General features: G+C 39.1%; 1 long non-coding RNA gene across 1 annotated transcript; it reads left to right on the plus strand.

Annotated features, from left to right (window-relative positions):
* Positions 1–1,581: 1,581 nt before the first annotated feature.
* Positions 1,582–27,177, plus strand: LOC124793320. Its single transcript, XR_007016580.1, has 3 exons — positions 1,582–1,685; positions 25,230–25,385; positions 27,117–27,177. It is a non-coding gene; the product is annotated as an uncharacterized LOC124793320 (long non-coding RNA).

The following is a 27,177-nucleotide window of genomic DNA, read 5'->3' on the forward strand; positions in this document are numbered from 1 at the left end:
TTTTTATGTAGCACTGCCACATTCTTGCAGCCTTCAGAATATCTCCATAACAGTAGGCCATGATTGATGTGGCTATTAAATATTGCATAATGCACTGTTATAAGGTATGGGTCAGCTAATACACCTGTTCTCCTCAGAAGGTATATTACTGTACACACAAACTAAGTTGACACTCGGCGCGGTGGCTGAAGCGAGTGACAGTGGAGGCATCTCCCAATTACAGTCATTCCCATAAGCCACGGCGCCGAGTGTCAACTTACTTTCTGCAGACAGTACGTCGGAGAGCTGGGAGCACACATACACTGTTTGTTCATTCATTATTAATTTGCTGTCAACCAGGAATCCCAGCAGTTTGATAGCCTCCATATTATCGGGGTATGCAACATTTGTAAGGCTACATGTAAGATTTTGTTGTGTTATTTCTTCATTCGTTTTCATTTTATTGTCGAAGAACCATTGTTTGATGTTTTGTAAGATCACATTTGTTGTTTGCAGAGCTTGTGCAGCAGTTTTTGTTTTCGCAGATACTAACAGTGCACTGGCAAAAAAATAAGTTAAAATCTATGTGAATGATTGGTGCTGTACAAACAAAACACAGAAGGAAGCGTATACTGGAGACTGCCCAACCGAATGAACTGCTGGACAAGGAAATATGCATGTGTGGTTGGACATTTAAAAAAGTAAAATTCGTAATGTCCTGTCGGTGCCGAATTCACTGAAGACATGATACATGCACGGATTGGAGAAGGATAGAACTGTCTCTGTTATTTTCCTTGAGTTATTTAGTGAGATTACAGAATGCATAAATCTGGCAAATGAGTCGAGGATTATACACTTCAGAAAAGTTGCAGTAATATTTTCAGTGATCAGACCACCGCTACGATCGCAAGTTCGAATCCTGCCTCGAGCACGGGTGTGTGTGATGTCCTTAGGTTAGTTAGGTTTAAGTAGTTCTAGGGGACTGATGACCTCAGAAGTTAAGTCCCATAGTGCTCAGAGCCTTTTGAACCATTTTTTGAAACTAGTAAAGAGTATAGGAAGGTGTTTTATACTGAGTGACTAAAACAGTCAAACAACACTTCGAAAATGTGCCTCTGTTTAATGGTTTTGTTCAAATTTAAATAAGAAACTCTCGTGTTACAATGAGCCAATAATAGCAACCAAAGCATTAAGCCGTAAAAATCATATGCAAAATTTACTATAAAGATAGTGACATTTATAATGAGTATCCTTTACTTCCAACGGAATTCGTATTTTCTCCTTGAGTTTCATTCTTCTACACATTTTTCTAACGCACACTGTGGACATTTTTATAAGCGGAGGTAAGTTTCTGGAAATTTCTTGTTTAGTTATTAGTGTAAGATCTACGGTCTCTATTGGATTGGATTGGCTTTGTCAATAATGATTTTTAATTCTGTCATCAAATGCCCCCACTTTCGAAGTCAGTACTTTAATCTAAAAAGCCATGGATTCATGTCAGCAAATAACAACTCTGCTTTTTCCTTCACATTTTAAATTAATCAAATAAACTGGCTCGTTCTAGTGCGTAGTTCTGTTGCTTTGTTGTCTTTGGTTGTCGGTATTATTAAAATCCACTGCTCCGGTATGTTTTCATTTATTAAAATACAATCTCTGAAAAGCAGTTTGTTTGGAGGCGTACGAAATGCAGTGCTGTGTTTATCTAGGTTTGTTATTTTGAGTATGCGTATGGTGTCCATTGTCATGTAATCGTATCGGGTTAAGAAGTTATTTGTGTGTTCGAAGTTTGGTTGCGCGTTGCGCGATTACTTGCTAGTTGCAAGCAGTTATTTTTATCGGTGTACTGCTACAAATTATTCGATTGTTGTAAAAGACGTCTCCAGGGCTATTACGAGTCATAACATCTCAAAATTGATGAAAATACGTCCTAAAATAATCCCCCTTCGTTGTCTCATACCATTATTATATATACTGTCTGATGTTTTGGAGCATTAGTAACATCCAGTACTGGTATGTAATTTCACTGATAAAATAAAACCATTACCGTCGCACCCCTCCAGTTCTGTAGGACTACGGTTTTGTTGAATACAGATTTTTTAATATTGAACTGTATTAATCATCCCTTTTATGTGTAATCATGCTTATTTCTAGACCTCGGTATATTTATTTTATTACGCATTGTATCGCAGTCATGTTTTACGTGAAGTTTCATTGCTCACATCGAAATAATTGTGACGCATTGGCATTATTTCACCTAAACCAAGTATGTAAAGATCTGTATTTACGAATACCGGTACATGAAATGTGTAGCTATTGTAATTGGAATTGTGAATAAGTTTTGTTTTAATTGTAGCGTAAATCATTGGTAAGGTCTTGGTAGCGTAACTATGACTGTGTAGCTAATATCTAAACCCCAGAAAGCACCAAGCTGGTATTCTGAAGGGGGTGTGGAATCTGAGAAACAACCAGTATTCAAGAATATTGCTATCAAAAAGATGTTTTTGGGAGTTAATTTGACAAACTTAACCATGATAGCCTCATGATACTTATTCAAGAAACTGGACTAAGCAATAAATGCTTGTGTGTGAAAAAATAAACGTGTTTGGGGTCCAGTGAACAACATGAGCCATAGGTAGCCTATATGAACTGTGATGTCATATGGCATCTATGATATTTTGTTTGTTTCAGTGAAATATTTTGAGTGTGTGTTTTGATCATAATATGAAGTTTATTTTTTGTGGCTGGTAGCTTAGACTGTATTGTTTGCTAGGTGTACTTTGAGTCTAGGCCTACTGGAGATGGTGTTCGACTGGGGGAATGCTTGTGGCATACAAGATGTATATATGTGTTCATTTACATTGACAGGCTGATCTGTAGACTAATGTAAACATATATCTAGGATAGGTTGGGTTGGTAGGTCATTCCACAGATACATTTAAGGTAGGTCATTCCATAGATACATTTAAGTACCTATGTGAGGCTCCATTTTCGAATTGTGGTCTGGTATTTTCAAGTTTTTAATATATTTGAAGGACTAATAGAAAGAACATCATGGGCCCAAAACTACCTTTTCTCACAGAGATCCTGTTAGTCTCTAGCATTTTATTTCGCTAATGTTTTCGTGTTATTAGTTATGTGAGCAGTTGATCAGTTCTGTGTCTTATATCTCCACCACGTTAAGGGTGTTGTCGTTCATAAGCTTGGTATCACATTTTTAACTAATCCTGTTGTTGGCATTTCAAAGATTGATTTGGACACAACAGTTCATAACCAGTTCTTTGTCTTGCCTTTCTCCAACCAGTCAGTTATAGAGAGGTCTGTGGTTTAACATGAACTCTAAAAACAGTGCAGTTTTTATATTAACAGATTGTTGCCAGAGGTTAAAGAGTGATAAATGACAGAAGAAAGGGGTTGTGACATTTTGAAAACTTAAAGTAAGTGCAATTTTAGGATATGCCTTCTTAGTCACTGTCCACGTTCTCAGACTAACATGTAAAAATCTTTTTATGTACCATGATATCATGTCTTAGAGTTGAAGTTTGTTGTCTAGATAACAATAGGGGGAACAATCTTACACGTGAGGTGACATCAGTGCAAGAATCCAAATATTAAACAATGAAGTTATTAAGGAATTGTTTTATAAAGAAACAGTATGGCTGGTCACTACTGATAGTCAAGGAAGCAAGATCCCAGGAGGCCCTACTGCTGATTAACACTTTTAAAAGTGAAACACTAACCTTATTTTTCAGAACTATTCATTCTTGTCCTCACATCCTGTCTGTCTGCGTGAGGTAGGAACTAAGTTAAGGGGCCATTGGAAGTGTTCTATTCCACCTGTCTCCTTTGACCCATGAGATAATGGTGTTGTGTGTGTGTTTTTGAATTGGTTTGTGTTTGTTGAGTTTAACATGTGATATTGGGTTCATTATCACTAAGGTAACATGGGTTTATTTGAGTCTGGGTAGCCAGTGCTGCAATGTGGATTTGGAAATCTTCATTTTTCAGTGATGGTTATTTATGTGTGTGGCATTTTGTTAGGTTTGATTAGTTTTGTGTGTGTGTGTGTGTGTGTGTGTGTGTGTGTGTGTGTGTGCGTACTGGTAGCGGCGGTCAACCTAGGTGATTTTGTTGCATGCTTTTGTTGGTAATAAACTTTTATTTTTGTTTTAATCTGTAGTAATTCTGATGTTCTGTCTGTTTTACATTTATTGTACTTTGGTTGGTTTTAATTGATCTGGTGTATATACAAGTTTTTGCGTTTTCGAGTTGTTGAAGGTTTTGTTTTTTGTGCTGTTTTTTGAGTTATGTTGGTGTGTGAAGTTTACATTGTTTTCGTTATTATTATTATTATTATTATTGCTGGTAGGTATTGAGAGCTGCATTTGAGCTACATAGGTCAAGGGAAATGTCTGATTCCACTCTTCGGGTTGTAGCTATTGGTTCCTTGGTATCTGGGCTTCCTTTCAGCTGTATTGGTTCCTTGCTATCTGGGCTTCCTTTCAGCTGTATAGGTCAAGGAAACATCTGATTCTGCTTTTCGTGGCACTTATGCAGTCTAGGGAGTACATGCGCTGATCACGAGAAAAGTACCTATTTTTGAAGGAAACACGTATTTTTGAAGATATAAGCATATATATGCGCTGAATACCAAAAATTTTTTTATTTCAAAACTTGAGTGTTACAGTCATATCTGACGCGCTCTTCACCAAAAAAGTACTTATTTTTCATTTGGATGCAAAAAAAAAAAATCAGTTAACTGTCTCAAAATTTTTTTTGTATCAAAAATGACATATTGCATATGTATGCACGGAATTTAGTTTTTTTTTTTTCCTCTCTCTCTCTCTTCAAGAAAGGTGGAATTAATAATTAAATTGTGGAATGGATTTTCCCAAAACATTGACGCCAGATAAATTCCGCCAGGTAGTTATTCAGCATAGCACGGTGAGTTCTGAAAGGCCTTATAGGATTTTTTTCTTTAGCTTTTTGCCAGACTGACTTCATGTGATTTGTGGTTGCGTTTGTAAAGGGATCGAGAAAATAAAGCCAGATTATTGTAGCCCAAGTTACCTATGGTGTTGTAAGTTGCCACAAATCAGAAACTGCTGTGGTTCCAGTAGCAAAACATACTGTTGCAAAATTGGCAGCAAATGGGTAGCATCACGTTGTGGCACAGCAACCATAAAGCTTTGCTTTGTCTCAACGTCATAACCACCAAAGACCCATTGCTCTCGCACCTATGACTTCGATGGTGCTGACGAAGCAGCTCTCGTCTATTTCAACAGTATGGCCAGGGCCGCCCAAAACTATTGGCTCAATTAAGAAATATTCATGGCAGATATCTCTACAAAATTGGCACCAATCGACCACAGTGTGCTCACTGCCAATTTTGAGCTCCCTCATTAAAAACTTTTGCCTATTGAGTTCGAAAACCCACATGTAAGACAGTTGCAAAATTTTAGAAATGTCTAAATGACTGCCAGCAAAAAATGACATTTTCCTGATTGAACATTTCTTTCTACAGTTCCTGCCAATGGAGCAGCTCCAAATTTCGCCATCTTTCCCTGTAGTTTTCTCCAGCTTCATCTCGTTGTATCCAACACAATACCCATTTTCACACACCATATCGTTCTTCATAAGATCTTGTTGCCTAGCCCATTGTATTGAGCTTCGGGTGTTCTCCATAACATGGTATAAATCTTCCATTACAAAGTCGCTCAAATCTGTAAAATTTCTCGCCATTTTGGCACACGCAGTAATATACGATACTTCAAAACGGACAGCCTCAACAGAAAAATATAGGTTGTTGGGCGCACTGATCAAGATGCATAACTGTGAGCAACAGGGACATATACCATATGCAACAATATGCAAAGCCAACAATAGCTATCATGGTTAGGATGTATGAAACTGTAAGCATTACCTATGGCTAAAGAACTCTGTGAAGAAATATATTAAAGTGTCTGCAGCATATTGGCATAGCAACATGAGTAAGCTGGTGAAAGCAGACAGTTAATTAATCTTTTTTTCCCCCAACTCCATATGAAAATAAGTACTTTTTTGGTATTCCGCGCATATATATGCTTATATCTTCAGAAATATGTTTGCTTCAAAAATAGGAATTTTTCTCATGATCAGCGCATGTACCCCCTAAACTGCGTAAGTGCCATTTTCGTTATTGCAGATGTTGGTTTTTTGGTATTGTGGGCTTGGTTTGAGCTATATAGGTCGAGTGAACTGTATGATTCCTGCTGGCTTTGTGGCTGTAGCATTATGTCGTAGGTTGAGACTTTTTTTAGGGGTGATGTGATGTGATGTTTTGTATTGTTAAAATTAGGTTGTCCTTGCCCTAGACCCCTTATTTCCCGCGGTTGTTCTGTAGTTTCATTTTATCATTGAAGTAAGATTACTTTCACTGTTTCTATTTTCCTGCAGGTTTGTTGGCATGTGTACATAGTGACAATATCGACGACATTTTGTATACTCTGGACGTAGGCGTTTCTGTCATATGGATGACGTCATGGGTCAAAGCAGATGGATTAAATCGGATGCTTCCCTAATGCGGAGTTCCGAAGGTTTGATTGGATCTACTGACACTGCCTTTGACTGGTAGCATGCTACTGATGATGTGGTGTGTGTGATATCCATGCACAAAACTTCCACACAAACACATGGGTCGTTTCACAATGCCGTAATTAGTTTCAACCAGTCAGTGGTAGTCTTCAGACGAAAGGCATATGCTGAAGCTGATGGTAGACAGAGATTAGTTTCTGTTGTGTTCAATGTTGTTGAGAACAGAATGGAAACCAGTATGTGCCTTTACCCTAAAGGCGCTAGCTGGCTTGTCAAAATTAGATACAGCGTTGTGAAATGCTTGTGAGATTATGTCAAAAAATATATAAAAGAATTTTAGATCCCTTATCTCTAAAACAGTATGTCACTTTTTTCCATATTTATATTGCTTCTGCATTATTTTTAAAAAGCAAGTTGAGGAGCCTATGATTGTTTCGTTATGAGAATAGATAAAATTGTCGTTGCAGTGTGTGGCTGATTTCGATGAGTGATTTATGTCCAGCATTTTGATTATGTGATAGGTGAAAGCAGACGGTTGGTATTGATAAAAATCAAAATTTCTGTTATGTAAGCTAGGACTAGTGGGCCAGGGAAAAAACTAACTAGTCGCTCGGTCATTTCAGAAAAAAATTGATATTTGCTGGATGAATTCCCGAATGTTTAATGGGTTTAAAGACATTTTTTAAAAAATTTTATTCTCAACATTTAGAAACAGTGGCTATTTTTTGCTTTTACAGGCAAATTATTCAGTACTGAGTTGAAGAATCATTAACTGGACTATAAATTAAAAACCATGATAACCATGCTGAATGTATTCCTTAATATAGGCCCTACTTTTAATGGCTCAAACTTGTTGATTGCAAGCTAAAAAAGCGTATTCTTTAAACTATTTAATTGGATAGATAAAAATTCTACTCATCAAGCAGCGGCAGAACACATACATAAAAGACAGCTGTAATTGGCAAGCTTTTGGAGCCAGTGGCTCCTTCTTCAGGCAGAAGGGTGGAAGGGGAAGTAATCGAGTGAAGGAGAAAGACTGGAGAGGTCTAGGAAAAGGGGTAGATATTGGTTAAGTCACCCAGAACCGCGGGTCAGAGGAGACTTACCGTACGGGATGAGAAGGAAAGACATTACTTACGGTAAGTCTCCTCTGACCCGCTGTTCTGGGTGACTTTCCCGATATCTACCAATTTTCCTAGACCTCTCCAGTTCTCTTCCTTCACCCCTCTTCCGTCTTTTATGTGCGAGTTCTGCTGCCACTTGGTGAGTAGATTTTTTATCAATCCTAATTGTATTTTTCCAAAGTAAGAGTAATTTCTCAGCCTTAATATTTATTGTGCTATTACACTATACAGTATAACTACTTCTTATAGTGAGAAGCTTACACAAAATGTACACTATTTTAAAAAATTGATTTTTTGAATTTTTTCATTCTTTGACCTACAATATCTTTGTAAGGAGAGCAGATAAAAGTCTGAAAATTACACACTTAATGGATCTTCATGATATCAAACTTAAATTGGAAGTAACAAACAGAAAATATTGTGGGGAAGGCTAACCAAAGACTGCAATTTATTGGCAGTACTAAGGAGATTGCCTACACTATGCTTGTCCGTCCTCTTTTAGAATTCTGTTGCGCGGTGTGGGATCCTTGCCACATAGGACTGACAGAAGTACATTGAAAAAGTTCAAAGAAGGGCAGCACATTTTGTATTATTGCGAAATATGAGAGAGAGTGTCACAGAAATGATAATGGATTTGGGCTGGACATCATTAAAAGGAAGGCATTTTTTGTTGCAACAGAATCTTCTCATAAAATTCCAATCACCAACTTTCTCCTCTGAATGTGAAAATATTTTGTTGACACTGACCTACATAGGGAGAAACGATCACCACAATAGAATAAGGGAAATCAGAGCTCGAATGGAAAGATATAGGTGTTCCTTCTTTCTGCGCTCTATACGAGATTGGAATAATAGAGAACTGCGAAGGTGGTTCGTTGAACCCTCTGCTAGGCACTTAAATGTGATTTGCAGAGTATCCATGTAGATGTAGACAAGCCTGTACAAATCTGTGTGTTGTCATCCCCCTTCCACCAACATCTGTTCACTCATACTTAGTTAATAATGAGCCCTTGAAGTGTGCAGTTGAACAATGGAGTCTCAAAATAACGAGAATAGTTTTTCTAAGTGTTGGTTACTAACCTTGAAAACTCAATAGTGTGTCATTTAATTGCCAAAGTCAGGATAAATTTCTGAAGGGCAAAAGCAAACCTTGGCAGTTGATGAATGTATAGTTCTTGCTGACTTTTCTGAAAACTATTCCTTTGTTGTTCAAGTGAAATACAAGGGCGCCACTGGGTAAACAAACAGGCCACAGTTTGTCCATTTGTGTTCTGTTATAAAGATCCAGATAGACTAGAGTTATAGTTTTTGTGTTGCAAATGATTACTTTGAGCACAAAGCTACAGCAGTGCATGCTTTTCACCTGCAGTTAACAAACTACGTAAAATAGCACGACAGTTCCATAAACAAACTGATGAACTTCTCTGATGGTGCTGCAGGCCAATATAAAAGCAAACAAATATTAATATCTCCTTTCTCAAAGAAAAAAAGACTGTTGGCTCGGTGCAGAATAGCACTTTTTTGCATCATGTCCTGGGAAGAATGAGTGTGATGGCATAAAGGGTACAACAAAGCGAGCTGTCACAAAAGCTAGTCTGCAACGGACCTATGAGAACCAAATCTGGACACGTCAAGAAATGTTCAAATTCTGTAAAGAATAGGTAAAAAGGGATTACGTATGTTTCATTAAATGTGAGGAAATATGAGAACTCTATGCCAATGTCTTGGAGGAAAGATTCAAAACTTGTCAGAAGATTAAAGGCACCCGATCTTTTCATTGTTTTATACCTCAGTCATACAACTTGCTCAACTGTAAGTTCACATCAACATCCTCTGATAGTGAATGTCATCACTATGGAAAACTTGTACCACTGACACTTCAAAGTAAGGACATAGTGGCTTGTGTCTATGACGAACAGTGGTGGATTGCCAAAGTTGGTAACATTGCTCGTCAAAACCAAGATGTGGATGTTACATTTTACCAGCACCAAGAACCCCATTTAAAAAAATTTGAAAAGGATCAACACGAGAGGCCCGTTAAAAATGCATTAAAGGAGTTGTCTTCTCCCCTGGAATTTATGACTGTGACTAGGCGAACATTTAACTCTGTGCCCAACATGAGTGAAGAAATATCTCTGTTGTTCAATAAACAATGTAGCAAAAACAAACAAGTTGAGAACGGGATAATGTAATGAATTGTCTCATTTTTTAAAGAGTTATCCTAGATATTTTTAAATTATGTAATTTATACACTGTTTCCATCAGCCCAGATATTGCAAACAGTAAGAAACATATTTGTGACTCATATTTGAAATTTTTTTTGTCCATGGAATCTCAAGGTTGAAATTTATACAGAAGTTTGATATCATAAAGGTCTATTAAATGTGTAATTTTCAGATTTATATCTGGTCCATTAACAAAGATTTGCAGACCAAAGAATGAAAAAATTCAAAAGATTTGTTTTTAAAGTGTTTCTAAGTATAAGCTTGTCATAATTGTTTCTCTAAAAAAAAAAAAAAAAAAAAAACTGCAGCAATAAAACATGAACAAGAAAAAAAACGAAAATAAAACTTAAATTTCAAGGGAAATGCACCATATACAGCAACAAAACAGTGCTCATACAAGTGTCCGCCAACAGTAAAATGTGTCAAAGGCTTTAGGAAGACTGTGCAATGCTTCGTAACAGCAAATTGCCTCCGCTGAGCGTGACGTCACAACTGTTTACATTAAATTCATTTTAGCAGTTACGAGCTCGATCATGCGCATGCACAGTTGAGTAGTACCTTCTCCCGCTTCTGGCTACAGAAATTGTTGGCTGTGTAAGCAGTCGCAGCAAGCAGCTAGATGCTACCGGGAAAAATTTTACTGGAGCGCCCAAGCTGCCAGATTTATACATGCGCAGGAGGTCCAAATCTAGGGGGGGGGGGGGGCAAATTCATATTCTTGAGGGGGGGGGGGGGGGGGAGGGAACCTTGTTTCACAAAGCGACTCGCATCCAGCGCACGTTAGTTCGTTAGTTTATCGATTATTCATATTACTTTGAAACTCATCCCTGTCGGTTTTTGAACATTTTTAACACATTCTAAGTTGATTTTGAATGAATCGTAAGTTGATTTGTGAATGCGTGCGTAGTGTACATGTTTCCTCTGTCAGTGGAATCTGACAGAGCTGATCGAAGTAAGGCTGAACGGATGAATACCAACCGCTGTCTGATTGTGTGGTTGATTGTGTTTGCGAATGATGAGCGTTGTTGTAATTACTAGCGGAATCCATAGATTCAGACTACAGGAGTGGAAATAAACGAATAACACGTAAGAATGATTACGTATTACCTTCGCGGTGTATACAAGAAAATGAAATTTTGACAAAAAATTTTTGGGCAGATCGCTATACTAGTTAAGAGTTGTACAGTCCCCAGCTAGCAGCTACTTTAAGTTCTGTTCTGGAAGAAGCACGGAAAATGTGTTGTACGACCATGTAACAACGCCTAACCGGAGAATAATCACGGGATAGCTAAACCGGTGATTCTGGTAGAGTTAATGAAGTTAACCTGCAAATAAGCTTTGGCATTGGCAGGAATAGTTACAGAATTAGCGATAACAAGACTGTTTGTTAGAATGATGAAGGAGAAGAAATGGGGGCATCACACAAATTATGGAACAATATGACGATTCCAAGTTCGTATAAAAATTTCATACTACTACTTTTCGATCTCGTGCTTGAGGAACTGGAGTGTATGAATGAAGTGTGAAACTATTTCCTAACGTAAAGCTTTTTGCTTCTAGTTGGCCTAATAGGCATTTGATATTGGTACTTTGTGAATTATTTTCTGTCCTTACAAAACAGACCGTTTGTGCCAAAACAGTCTCATTTATTTTGTGTGTATTACAATTGTTGTAGTATTAGAAAGGCCTATTTTGTTTTATCTAGCAGACAGTGACAAAATAGGTGTAATCAGATCGGGAAACAACACCAGTCTTGGGTCCTATTTGTATTAACAGCTTTTTCAGTATTAGACAACGACATTTCGACTTTTCATGTAGCAAAATGTTTGACGAACTTTGATGAGGTAATAGATTCTTTCACAGAAGGAAAGCACTCCATGTAAAGCTGTACCAAGATTAGAGGGTAAAAAATTCTAGGAGCTAAGGATTGAAGAAACATGTATTGTCCTGCTTGTCTCATGTCTTTACTGGGTTTATATATCCTATATTTAATTTTATGTCACACAAAGCAGCAAGTTGTTAGCTGATAGGGAACAAAGAGTGCACATTTTCTGAAGAGTTCTTTTTTTAAAAAAAAGAGGGACAGAATGTCAAACCGGCCAACTGTAAACAGGAGAGGCACCACAGGACATTTTAATTTCCACTGTCCTGAATGTGGTTTGATGGCATCCATTACAAAATATACACATTTCAATTCCACAGAGCGAAGTACAGTGACGTGCGATAGGAGAATGCTGTGTGAGGAGACGAGACACTGCACTTTGGCACACTTATGACATGTCTTACATTTCCTCAAACACACATGTTGCATGCATCAGACCCTTCAGAAAGACGTGCACTACAAAATGAACATATTTTAGGAAATTATATATATATACATATATAAAAAACAAAGATGATGTGACTTACCAAATGAAAGTGCTGGCAGGTCGACAGACACACAAACATACACACAAAATTCAAGCTTTCGCAACAAACTGTTGCTTCATCAGGAAACAGGGAAAGACGAAAGGATGTGGGTTTTAAGGGAGAGGGTAAGGAGTCATTCCAATCCCGGGAGCGGCAAGACTTACCCTAGGGGGAAAAAAGGACGGGTATACACTCACGCGCACACACACACATATCCATCCACACATATACAGACACAAGCAGACATATTACACGTTTTTTCGAAATTTTCCCGAATTTCTCCATCCTTTAACGTGTTTTAGCGGCAACACAACCACCTAACCTTGATGCACATCGCTGTCTACCAACCCAAGTTCACCACAGGATCAACTTAACCATCACTTTTTCGCCTTTTTTCATACCAGATCTCCAGTTGCTTTCTAGTTCACCTTTATCTCTCCCCATATACACTCCTGGAAATTGAAATAAGAACACCGTGAATTCATTGTCCCAGGAAGGGGAAACTTTTTTGACACATTCCTGGGGTCAGATACATCACATGATCACACTGACAGAACCACAGGCACATAGACACAGGAAACAGAGCATGCACAATGTCGGCACTAGTACAGTGTATATCCACCTTTCGCAGCAATGCAGGCTGCTATTCTCCCATGGAGACGATCATAGAGATGCTGGATGTAGTCCTGTGGAACGGCTTGCCATGTCATTTCCACCTGGCGCCTCAGTTGGACCAGCGTTCGTGCTGGACGTGCAGACCGCGTGAGACGACGCTTCATCCAGTCCCAAACATGCTCAATGGGGGACAGATCCGGAGATCTTGCTGGCCAGGGTAGTTGACTTACACCTTCTAGAGCACGTTGGGTGGCACGGGACACATGCGGACGTGCATTGTCCTGTTGGAACAGCAAGTTCCCTTGCCGGTCTAGGAATGGTAGAACGATGGGTTCGATGACGGTTTGGATGTACCGTGCACTATTCAGTGTCCCCTCGATGATCACCAGTGGTGTACGGCCAGTGTAGGAGATCGCTCCCCACACCATGATGCCAGGTGTTGGCCCTGTGTGCCTCGGTCGTATGCAGTCCTGATTGTGGCACTCACCTGCACAGCGCCAAACACGCATACGACCATCATTGGCACCAAGGCAGAAGCGACTCTCATCACTGAAGACGACACGTCTCCATTCGTCCCTCCATTCACGCCTGTCGCGACACCACTGGAGGCGGGCTGCACGATGTTGGGGCATGAGCGGAAGACGGCCTAACGGTGTGCGGGGACCGTAGCCCAGCTTCATGGAGACGGTTGCGAATGGTCATCGCCGATACCCCACGAGCAACAGTGTCCCTAATTTGCTGGGAAGTGGCGGTGCGGTCCCCTACGGCACTGCGTGGGATCCTACGGTCTTGGCGTGCATCCGTGCGTCGCTGCGGTCCGGTCCCAGGTCGACGGGCACGTGCACCTTCCGCCGACCACTGGCGACAACATCGATGTACTGTGGAGACCTCACGCCCCACGTGTTGAGCAATTCGGCGGTACGTCCACCCGGCCTCCCGCATGCCCACTATACGCCCTCGCTCAAAGTCCGTCAACTGCACATACGGTTCAGGTCCACGCTGTCGCGGCATGCTACCAGTGTTAAAGACTGCGATGGAGCTCCGTATGCCACGGCAAACTGGCTGACACTGATGGCGGCGGTGCACAAATGCTGCGCAGCTAGCGCCATTCGACGGCCAACACCGCGGTTCCTGGTGTGTCCGCTGTGCCGTGCGTGTGATCATTGCTTGTACAGCCCTCTCGCAGTGTCCGGAGCAAGTATGGTGGGTCTGACACACCGGTGTCAATGTGTTCTTTTTTCAATTTCCAGGAGTGTATTTTTATCTTTCATTTTCATTTCAACCTCATGTTACACTTTCCACCTTCTAATACCATGTCACCCTCACAACACCCCCACAAAATAGGTCTTTAAATATGTCTGCTTGTGTCTGTATATGTGTGGATGGATATGTGTGTGTGTGTGTGTGTGTGTGTGTGTGTGTGTGTGTGTGTGTGTGTGTGTGTGTGTGTGTGTGTGTGCGCGCGCGAGTGTATACCTGTCCCTTTTTCCCCCTAGATCCGGGACTGATGCGCAGAACAGTCTGAATTACAGTTGGGAAGTGGGTAGTCTACACGTGACCCATTTTTACATTTAGTGTTTTTGCTGTTTCCTCTTCATTTACTGCTCCCACATCAAATGAAGACAAAACAGATTTCTGTGGCCGGGAGCTATCAAGTGAATTAAAATACATTCACATAATAATGGAAGGCTAAACTGTGTTATTAGTTGCAGATTTTATTTTATTTCCATCTTTCTGACAGTCAAGCGTTAATTGCCTTTTAGAACAATGAAGTTATTTTTGTTGGTTTGCCAAAGAAATTTTCTTTCATTAATCTTTTCCACTAAGGCAGACAATATATTTGAGACAAAGTGTTTAATTCCACACACTGTGTTTGCTGCATTTCAAGTGCACATTTTCAACTTCTAGCACATTTGGCATTACGCCATAATAAAGAACCAAACATGAGACAGGACAGTACTGGTACTCCAAGAAAATTTACATCCCAAAAACCACATAGAAAAGCTTAATAACAGGTCGTGGGATTCTGGACATACAAATTTGCACATTAAATGTGAACATTTTAGTATGGGTCACGAAATTCCGATTCTCTTGGAGTATCCTCTGATGTCTTGTTTCTTACATAATGTAAGATCTTTTAATGTTTCACACGTACAAACATGCGGGCTCCCTACGACATCGTAGCTGCGCTTGCGCGGTGACGCCTGTCATCTGGCGCTCTCTGGCAACTGCAGAAACGAACCTATTTCTAACAGGTTGTGGGAAAATATTTCGAATGGTGTGTTGAAAATCGTTACCATCAAAGTACCATTCTAGCAGTTACACCAGAACTATGTGAGATAATGTACGATGAATTTCTTAAATCACAAAGTGTTTGACTCTCATTTAAAAATCAACTCTTTGATGATGAGCCATTTAGATGAATTTTGAGCCTGGAAGATCAGACATTTATGTCGTTATTAAAAATTTTACTGGCACCTTTGTGCGATACATCTTAAATTGTTATACGCGCATAAAAGACCAACATTTTATGAGAAAGCTTAGCTTCTCTTGCAGCGTATTAATCTGATAGACCAATATTATATGTGAAGGCTTTGCGTTTCGTTTAGCAACACTATTTACATTAATTTGAGCCATTAACTTTTTCTGTTTGTGTGTTCGCGCTACTTAACAGTGATGTTGCTGTTGGTTGACTACATCACGTGTCCTAAGCTCTGAATACCTGCTGTGATCGGCTGGCGAAATCGCATGAAATGAGCTATGACTAACTTACAAAAGCGCATCCCAATCTCAATTTCAATGCTTTGGAAAGTAACATGCGGTGTTTGGTGGAATTCGAGATTATACTTTCCTAATACAAAAATATGCAGCATACATGTTGCTGCACATCAAAGATCTTTCCAAAATGCGTGTTTTTTTTTCTTAAAGCGCCAGGAAATTCTACGCCCATGTATAAAACCATAATCAAAGGACTTATAAGTTATACAGTTCCAAGAGAAAATATACCGTCAGTTAACAGGGAAAAAGTATGTTTTCACTTGGGGGAAAGTGTATTTTTGACTGAGAAATCTGGGAATTTTTTTTTCCTTGTCCGCATATACCCTGACATGATATACAAGTTGGGGTGACAGTCATTAAAACAAAGGTGTTTTTTGTTATGATGAGATGTTTTCAGGAAATTTCCTCTGAATGGCAAAATATTTTGTTGGCAGCCACCTACATAAGGAGAAATTATTATCGTGATAAAGTAAGAGAAATCAGAGCTCCCACAGAAGCTGTTGAAGAGTGGAATGTTACAGAAATAGTCTGAAGGCTTTTCGATGAATCCTCTGCCGAACACTTAGGATACAGGATACTTATAAATGGTGGAAAAATCAAAATTTTTTAAATGACTTTATTAAATTCTATAGTCTTTCCTGATTACATTGATATATACACTGTAGGGTTTGAAATGAAAAATGACCGATACATACCAAATTTTAAAGTTACGGTCATGTACGAGGTGCGACAATAAAGTAATGAGACTGATTTTCTTTGCAAGATGTGGCACCCCTGCAGGCTTGCGTAGGCACAATATCTGTGACCTTGGTCTATAAGCCGCTTCTAGTTCAAGCGGCATGTTGAAGCAACTGCTCAGTCATTAGTTGTGCTGTAATAAGTTAACACGTGTTAGTGTCTCTCATCACGGAAATGGAACTGCATAATATTGCGCAACAGTATGCCATTTCTTTTTGCGTCAAATTGAGTGAAAACGCGATGACAACTTACGGTAAGCTTAAGAAGGCTTTTGGAGAGGAGGTTATGTCAAAAGCTCAAGTTTTTGATTGGCATAAAATGTTTAGTGAAGGCAGAACAAATGTTGAAGATGAAGACTGCAGTGGACGACTGTCAACCTCACGGACGGATGTCAACTTGGCCAGGGTGCATGAACTCATAAAATCTGATAGAAGGTTATCCATGAAAATGATTGCAGGAGAACTGCACATCAATCAAGGAACGGTTTGGCTAATAATAACATTGCTGATAATTGGATTCTGCATCACGATAATGCACCATCCCGTACTGCTCTGTCAGTACAGTAATTTTTTACCTCAAAACAAATTTCGGTACTGCCAGAGCCACCTTATTCACCAAATATTGCTCCGTGCAACTTTTTTCTCTGTCCAAGAATCAAAATGGCGGTCAAGAACACCATTTTCAAACAACACAAGATGTCCCAAAAGCTGTGACGAAGGTCTTGGAGGATATTACAGAAGATGAGTTCCAGAAATGTTACCATCAATGGCAGAAGTGCTAAAAAAAGTGTGTGCAATCAGAAGGGAACTTTGAAGGAGACAACACGAAAATTGACTAAAACTGTAAGCAACATTTTTTTTCACATCAGTGTCATTACTTTACATTCACACCTTGTATACTGCCATGCCCCCTTTATTTCTGTTACAGAAACCAGTATTATTTTGAAAAGAACTGTGCACTTTCTTTCTGTTTCCAGCGATTATGTGTATGATACATTGTATATGTTGGTAACAGTGCAGGTTTCTAGCATCTGTAAATGATTATCTTTGCAAGTATTTACTTTTGTGTTCTGAAGCAGTTTGTTCACATGTTAATAAACGTTTGTTTCCCAAGCGCTACATATATTTGTGAAAATACATATTTTTTAGTGTGCCACACATCAAGAAATTCAATGAAAGGAAATTCTGTGGTAACCAGTTCACAAACAAAACAAGCCACACTGTTGAAAGTAACCTACGTGTCAGTTCTTCAGTGAAGAAATTCGCACATGGCACGCCTCCTGGTGATTCAAATTTTTGTGTTAAAAATGACGCTGTTTGTAGTGGATTTGTTGTTGTTGGTGTGGGTATCTTATCTTCTTTGATAAAGGAAGTGGAAAAATGTAAACAATGTGATGGTGTAGGCTGTCTGGAAATAACTGAACAACAAAGTAGCAGGAAGGGTTTAGCGTCAAAATTAGTTGGTCTGTGTAGATCCTGCAATAAATCTACCTCGAAAATGACTTTGAACATTGTGCATAATTCATATGATGTGAATTTGAGGTTAGTGTACGCAATGCGTGCAATAGGAAAAGGAAAAAAAGGCTGCACAAACGTTTTGTCATTTGATTGACCTTCCTCCTCCCAGTAGGTTCAGCAAGTACATAAGAATACTTTTAGGTGCCTTGACGGTTGTGTCTAAAGCATCTATGAAATGTGCAGCAGAAAAAACTGTTAATATTAGTGAAACAAGGGACATTGCTGTTGCACTTGATGGGACATGGCAACATCGAGGACATCGTTCCTTGAATGGTGTTTTAAGTGCTACTTCTGTGGAGAATGGAAAAGTTGTTGATGTTGAGTGCATATCTAATTATTGCCACATCTGACATAGTAACACTGAAGGACATATTGAACATCAGTGTTATAATAATTATGATGGTTACAGTAGAGGTATGGAGTGTGATGGAGCTCTAAAATTATTTCAGAGGTCAGTGCCCGTTTATAACGTTAGATATACAAAGTACCTAGGTGATGGGTACTCTAAAGCTTTCAATAAAATTAATGAGTTCAATGTTTATGGTGATAGCTTCGTAACAAAACTGGAGTGTTGTGGACATGTGCAAAAGAGGATGGGTGCTAGATTGAGGAAGCTAAGAAGAGAAATGAAAGGAAAATTGCTATCTGATTGAAAATCTCTGTCTGGCTGAGACAGATTGACAGAAACTGAAATAGACCTCCTTCAGAGGTATTAAGGACTGGCCGTTAGACAAAATGCACCTCTGAATGATGATACAGCAATGAGGAAAGCTGTATGGGCCACCTACTTTCATAAGTTGTCCACAGATGACCACACTGTTCATGGACTTTGCCCTAAAGGAGCAGATTCTTAGGTGTGGTTACCAAAAAGCAAAGGAAAGTGGTCAAATATACTATCAAAATATCATAAGCATTATCTTCTTGAGCCTGTTATGAATGAAATAAAACCAATTTTTAGAGATCTGAGTGGACCCCGTTTTGCTTAGTACCACATTTACTCGAATCTAAGACGCACCTGAAAAATGAGACTCGAAATCCAGGAAAAAAAATTTTCCCGAATCTAAGCCGCACCTGAAATTTGAGACTTGAAATTCAAGGGGAGAGAAAAGTTTTAGGCCGCACCTCCAAATCGAAACAAACTTGGTCCCTTGTAATATGAGACACAATTTAGGTCAAATGAATGACGATACAGCTACAGTAGTTTGGTTCGAGTCGTAAGCTCAGTAGTTAAGCTTTACCAGGTAGCCATTGCTATGCGTCAGGCGCTCCGTCCGTATTATACGGGTACCCTTCCTCTTTCGCGTACTTCGTTAGCGAAACAATGGCAAGAGACTGCTATTTGCTGTTACCTACACTCCTGCTTTCTTTGAGAATGATCAACAAGAACCAAATAATAGACAGCGTATGATAGAAGATATTCTGAACGGGAGTTTAGCGAAAATTTTTCTCCGTTTGAAAATCTTTGCAGGCACCTCTTTAGTACATTACATTCTGCACTGAAATTAGTCATCTTAGATTTAAAAATCTAGTCAATTGCCGTGCTTCATTTCTGACTGTATCACTATTAGGCATAAGAATAATACAAATATAAACATGGGATGATATCTATATTTTTCCGCGTTTGCTGTTGTCTCACTCTAGTTTCGTAGTTTATTAGGCAGACAGGATTTAAATGAGTTAGCAGCAAACATGAAAGAATACATGGCAAAATGTTTATATTCTAATTATTCTTATGTGAAGAGAATACTGCATGCTATTCACAATTCATAAAAGTTCCTATAAGGAACCATCTCTTCTCACAGTTAGGAAAAAATTCAGAACGTAGAGTTGGCCATATTGACAAACATCCCAAACAGTCTTGCCAGTCGGATTTTCGTAGTGCATTGGAATGCTGCTACATTCAAAGGTGCACAATACGGAATTTGTATTTACTTCGTTGGATAATGTATGAAAATGCAGTGGTCGAAACTCGAGACGGAGGAAAAACTTGTCTGCCACCCCCCCCCCCCCCCCTTTTTTTTTTTTTTTAAATGCACTCATGCAGAGGGTTTGGCGCCAGTATTTATCTTTGTGCCTGCAAAGCATGCCTGTGTAGTGCTACATATATTCGACAGCAGAAGTTAGTTGTGGCGGCACCTACCAACATTTTCCAGAGCTTCCGCTTACTTTGCACTCGATTCTAAGCCGCAGGCTGGTTTTTGGATTACAAAAACTGGAAAATAAGTGCGGCTCAGATTCGAGTAAATACGGTAAATGTCTTCATGGGGGCACTCAGAATACAAATGAAAGTTTCAACCATTCCATACGGGAAAGATTACTCAAGAATGTTTTTGTAGGACTAAATACATTAAAAGTGGTGTACTAGATGGTGTGCTATGTTTCAATGACGGAGTGATAGGAAGGTAGGAAGTCCTGAGAAATTTAGGCATAAAATGTGGCTCTAATATGAAAGATCAATTTCTTCTGTGTGACAGACAACGGGTGCATGAAGCTGAAAGATTCGCTCTTCAAGTTACCAAAGAAGCAAGAAGTGCTAAAAGGAATGCCAAGAGGAAGCTTGAAGATGAAGAAAGGCTGCAGGATGTAGACTATGCTTCAGGAATGTTCTGAGGCACAGTTTAATTGGACTCATATGTTCATTCGCAATTTCCCGCTAGTTGTTTTCTTCAGAATTCAGGTACAAATATTTCCTAAAGTTTATAAAGCATTGCTCTAATTTTTTCTGTAGCTTTTGGTAGTCCATACTTATGTAGTAGACCTAAGCTTTATTGCAGAATCAGCTAAATCATAGAAAAAATAACATTTTTATTTGGAAAAAATTATAAATATTAAAATGTAAGATATTATACTTTTTTATCCTTGTAATATACATAATAGGTGGAATTAAATAGGTCTAGTATCTCAGCCATGTCATGCATGTCTGGTAAAAATTTGGTCTCCTTCAAATGTATAACATTGGATTAAATGGAACCTCAGTTTGAGGAAGAATTTCCTTGTTACTTTTTTTAAATAACTCTAAGCAGGTTCAAAAATATTCAAAATACTTCTAATTTGTTTAGAAAGTGTGCTCTATTACCTGATATCAACAAAAATCTTAAAACATATACATTATAAACAGTGCCTGAAAGAAATATAATATTGAGCTGGAAAAATGCCCTGTATCCTTAAGTGTGAACTGCCAGATAGCCGTGTAGATTTACACGAGAAATATCGTCTGGTTTGCACTGATGATGTAATGATGTGAGGGGGCTGAATGCAAATTTTTTTTTTTTTTTACGCCTGCTTTGGTGACGGAAGCAATGCATTTAACTTCCAGAAAGAAATTATCTCACAAAACAGGCCTTTGACTAAACTTCATAAAGTGCCGTACTGTGCTGGTTTATGGTATAGAGCAGATGTTGCCAACAAGTATTCCATTGGTTCTCCATCATTTGAAAAAACGTCGTTTTCACTAAAACACAGCTACATTTACAACTCCATTTTTCCTGTACAGTGTTCTATAATACATACAATTGTGACTTTAAATGACAGCTTTGAATTATCAAGGGCATCAGTTTTTTTTTTTCCAAATTTAATGTGCCATTATCAACAGAATGATTGCATGCAGATCATTATATTGGCGTGTGAGGTTTTGGGATTGACATTTATTTTTTTTATTGCGTATCTTGAGACTTTGAGCCAAAGCTCGTGGGATGAGGTGGTACCTAGTTTACAGAAAGCTGAATATAAAATTTATAAACAAAAAATTACAGAATTAATAAAATATGAAATTAAGAGAAATTAGGATAAATTACATGTTGCATAGAGAAGTTCTCATGTATTGTGAGGGTCTCTTGTGCAGAATTGTAGCATACCACAAGGTAACCTTTGTGTGTGGATTTGAATACTTACGTGTATCACTCTTTTTTTCTGCCCTGCTGGGAAATTTGGAAAAAAAAAAACCTGGAGAAATCTTGTTTTTTGTCTCAGTAGATGAAACAGTTTGTTTACTGGGATTTCCTGCATCGTCGCTGGCTGGATGCAGCTTAATACATGCACCGCTTCCCTACTCCCTCATTCTTACTGCTTCTCCACTTCCTACCACTCCCCTCAGCTTGCAGTCAGTGCTGCCACCACTTCTTGCCACTAGCCTAGTAGCTGCCGATGGGAGGCGTGAGGGGTGGTTTGTTTTGATATGATTCTTGGAGATTGTTGACCCAGTGGCTGGAGACAACGGTCATATGTGCACGAGTTGTGTCTGAGTGATTGTGTGTGAATGTATATGTATATGTGTGTGTGTGTGTGTGTGTGTGTGTGTGTGTGTGTGTGTGTGTGTGTGTTATTTTCTAAGAAAGGCTATGGCCGAAAATTTAGTTGTGAGAGTGTGATTGTCTTTTCTACGTGTCTGTCCATGGTTCAGCGATCATCTTTACGGTGAGTTGCTACCTATCTTCATTAGCATTAATTCTCAGAGTATTTGCACAAATTGATGGATTTATCACCACCATCTCATTTCGTCAACATAATGTCAGTGACTTGTGTAAAGCTGGCCACATGAATGGACTTCCATGATGGGCCAAAACCACAGGCCATTTCTGTGGGTGTCTCTAACGGATTGGGGCTGCCGATTTGAAGCCCATCGTTTCCCAATAATGTGCAAGCCCTGCCCATCGGATCTAGTCTCGCCGATCTGCTCCCAGGCCGGCTCTGTTTGTGTGTGGTATAATGCAGTGGGTTTTCGTGATTTATCCGAGGACTCAGGACTGTGGTGCTCCTCGGCAGGCCAGAGGCCACGGGCGATGGAGTTCAGGAATTGTGACTTTCTCACTGCAAGTACATTATGCGGTACATTGTTTTATAAACATTTTATTTATTCTAGTACATTTTGGGGCTTAGAAAATAATTTATACAGGATGTACATATCTTTTTTTTTTTACGAACATTCAGTACGCGAAACATGAGTGACCCGGCAGACATCAATACAGTAATCGAATTCGTGTCATACCTGTCCCAGCATGGCATCGTCAATTGTGATATTTGTTTCTCGTATTCTCTCCCGGAGCTCCGCTACATCACGTGGTAGAGACCATACATACACCGGATCTTTAATGTGTCCCCACAGAAAAAAAGTCACACGGAGTGAGATCTGGTGATCAGGGAGGCCATTTCATGAAACAGCTGTTCCCTTTTGTAGCACGGCCAGTTCATCGATGCGGCAGCTCCGTATTCAGGTACCCACAAACTTCACGATGAAAATGGGGTGGAGCCCCATCCTGCTAAAAGATGAACGGAGAGCCCAATTGCATCTGAGGCATCAGCCATTGCTGCAACATATCCGAGTAGGAATATCCAGTGACAATGCTCTTGGCGAAGAAGAATGGCCCGTACAGTTTTCGACACGACAAAGCACAAAAAAACATTTACATTTAGCGAATCACACCCAAATTCAATGCATTCGTGTGGATGCTTTGTACCCCAGATTCGACAATTATGCCTGTACACTTTCCCATTAGTGTCAAAAGTGGCTTCATTGCTAAAACTTAAGCGATCAAAATTCCATCCCCGTCCTTATTCAATTGTTGCAACTGTGAACAAAACTCAAAACACTTGTCTTTGTTGTCGTTATTGACCTTCTACCCTAGCTCCAATTTGAATGGTTTCATAGACAACTTCTGTCGCATGACTTGCCACAGTCAGTGGAGCCATTTCGAGTTCATGGGATGCACGACGCACCAATTTCTTTGGACTCCTTATGAATGTCTCTCGTATGCAATCCAAATTCACTTCACTCACACTGGGATGTCTGGTTCTCTGTGCTGGGCACAAGCAACCCGTCATAATAAATTTGTTGTGCCTTCCTTGTTGGTGGTTTCTTACCGTACTTTGTTCTAAACATCCATTGAACAGCTGTAGCACACACTTTTTTTTGTCGAACTCCAACACACAGAAAGTTCGCTCCGCACCTGAACTTGCCATATTTATGACTGGTGCTATCGGCAAATCACCAAAGTATGCTGTGGTGGTATACATGAAAAAGAACTTTCAGGGTTTCTCTTCAAAATGACGTGTGTGATATCTGTGCTATGTTTGGTTCTTGTGCAATAAATAATTGAAAGTGTTCCCAGATGTAATGTACACCCTGTATATTAGAAAGTATGAGCGATAGGAAGAACAACTTGTGGCAGTCACAGGCGGTTTGTATGCTATGTACCTGTATATTTTGGCCTGCCTTATATACTTCTTTCAATAGGCCTACTTTTTCTGAGGTTATTTCTGAAATCAGTGTAGGTATTTTAAATCTGTCTTGTGACTCCAAGGAAATGCGTATTTGTGTCACCAAATATGTTTAGTTTTATTGAAATAAAATAACATCAGTGGTCTTAATGGAATATTATATACCATTGTCTTTCTTTCTCCATCTAAAAACTGTTCATTACAAAAGATGCTGAAATTAGTACTAAGATTTTTGCTCATGAGGGGAAGAAATACAGAAGTCCTTACAATTTTTTTTTTTTTTTTTTTTGAACTTGTCTTTACTTGCCCTTGAGACCTTGAAATTTGTCAGGGAAAAATGCTAAAACTTGCTGGAAATCGGGGAACGTCACTTGGGGAAACTTGCGGCAACCCTGAATGTTCACAAGCTGACACTGCAGAGCTTGCTGACTGCATTTTTCAGGGATGAGAATATTCTTGCCAAGTGCACAGAATTGCCCCAAACTATAACACCATATGAGATAACAGAGCAAAAGTAAACAAGCTTTTGTGTTTGTGTCCAAGACATAGTGTATAGTGAAGACAGAAGTGTTCATTTTCTGCTTAAGGTGTTGAACATGATACTTCTGAGAGAGCTTTTCATCTATCTTCAGTCTTAAGAATTTAAAATGTCTGTTCGACCAGCTCAGGACAAGACTATTTCTATTTTACAAGAGTTCAGTTGTTGGCAGTGAAGTATTAATCCGTTCTCCAAAAGCCATGTGCTGATGTTGCCAACTACCTTGTCAGCTAGATGATTTACGTTATGTTCAGTGTTTTCCGAGAGAACACATGTCCGAATATACAAAAGCTTTCATTTGCATTTGCAGTAGGTATGGGGAAAAAAAAAAAGAAAAAAAAAAACAGAAGCTCCTGTGTGTGTTTCCTATAGATAGTGGATATAACAACAGCTCCTTTAAGTTATGTTTTCAGATTATTTTTGATGCCACAATTTCCACTCGCGTTGCTACTTTTGTGTTTTCTTCTTGCTTAGTACTCTTGATACATTTTGTTCAAAGTTTGACTATGGTTCCTGTTACTAGGTGCGAGGATACAAGTGAGTTGGTTTCCATTCGGACGTCTACGATGAGACGATGGACAGGGTGAAAGGCCTCGGCGTTGATACCGAGTGCACTGGTGGTGGCAGAATACAGCACGACCCCAGTGCCAAGGTCATCAAAGTGTACAGCTACTCACAGGTAGTACCAAAAGCAGTGAGTTGTAGAAATGACAGTATGTGTCATCTTGAGCTGTTATTCAACTTAATTTTTTACTGTGTGACTGGTTTCAGTTGAAGACCATAATGGTTTCAGTTGAAGACCATTTTCAGGCACCTGTTGTATATACATCGCGGATACGGGAAAATTTGGGATGAAAAGAATGTTTGAAAATTATAGTAACAATACAAGCAACACTTACAGAATTTGATTACCAGCAAAAACTATATATATCAAAAGAATACAATGTCAGAAATATAAATTAAATATCCACAAGCATTGTATGTATTGTTACTACAATTTTGAAATATCCTTTTTGCCTGAATTTTTCCTGTTTCTATGCTGTGGGAACAACAGGTGCTCAAAAATGGTCTTTGACCAAAACTGGTTGCATCGTAAAAAAAAATTATCAACAGCTTGAAGTGTTACATGATGTCATTTCTACAATTCGTATAAGCTGCAGACCACAGTTAACAAAAGGTATTTTAAGAACAGTGAAGTTTCTGTTCATACGTTGTGTGCCCTATAATTCAAGTATTTTTAAAGCTTTTAAGAATGTTATACGCCAAGCTCCTCCATGGGAAAGCAGTTTCTGCTTTGGTTACATGGCACAAATTATAGAATACCTTGTTAGATGGTCAGAAGTAAATGTCACCAGATGTTAATACCTGTAAATCATCATCATGCTTCTTACAACCGTGTACAATAATTTGGGTGTGGTGTTGTGGACAAGTGTTATGGTTGAAATGGCTACTGTTGTTCTGGGTAGCAGCCATGATTATGAAACGTCCTGACAAATTAAAACTATGTGCCGGGCCAGGACTACATCCTGAAACCTTGCCTTCGTGGACAATGCTGATACCAACTGTGCTGTTCAATCTGATTCAGGATTTTTTCTTACACCTTTCAGATTACTTTTGAGGCCACAATCCTTGCTTCCACTTGTATATTTAGCGAGAGAGAGTTGTATATGTAGCGAGAGAGAGAGAGAGAGAGAGAGAGAGAGAGAGAGAGAGAGAGAGAGGATCTTCTGTCCCATAATTTTATGACATTATTATTATTATTATTATTATTATTATTATTATTATTACCAGCTTCTGTATCTTTTGATTGAGTATAGTTACGGCAGCACATGAGTTGTGGTGAGCCTGGTGTTTTTACAAGACTTTTTCCAGTTGCCAGGACAGTTGTCATAATTACTCAAATCAACAATTCCTTGCACTTGGAGCAGACCAAATGATTCCTCTGTACCCTTCGCACCTATTTTATACTTTTCAGACTGTGTTTCACACATTTTGTGACCTACCTGTTTCATTTAACACAGTTAATACAGTTGCAGATTGTGGGTACGTGTTTAATTTTTTTGCACGGTTACTGCTGCTTGTGTTTCAGTGTTGTGTACAATGCCAGACCCATCAATAGAAAAATTAATTCTGATGCTGCATCTTGCACATCTGTTCTGAAGGTCTTTACACACTCCCTTTTTCTGCTGCTTTTGTGTTGTGATGTGTGGTGTAGAAAATTTCAGATTGCTTTACGGTTTCATGTGCTCTGTATTAGATGCAGTTTTAGTGTACGTACAAGCACATTGTTTACTTATGATGTAGTTGTAGTTAAGAGTTCTCGTTTTAGTGTTTAATTATTATTGTGATATGTAGCACACTGTTTAATTGTACTTTAGTTTTAAAATACCCAAGGACTGCTTCATTTCAGGGGTTTGGGAAGGCAGACCACAGCAAGACTGTAGAAATTCTGAAGACTGCATATTCTGTTT

The sequence above is a fragment of the Schistocerca piceifrons genome, chromosome 1 (genome assembly GCF_021461385.2).
Source record: "Schistocerca piceifrons isolate TAMUIC-IGC-003096 chromosome 1, iqSchPice1.1, whole genome shotgun sequence".
Lineage (NCBI taxonomy): Eukaryota > Metazoa > Arthropoda > Insecta > Orthoptera > Acrididae > Schistocerca > Schistocerca piceifrons.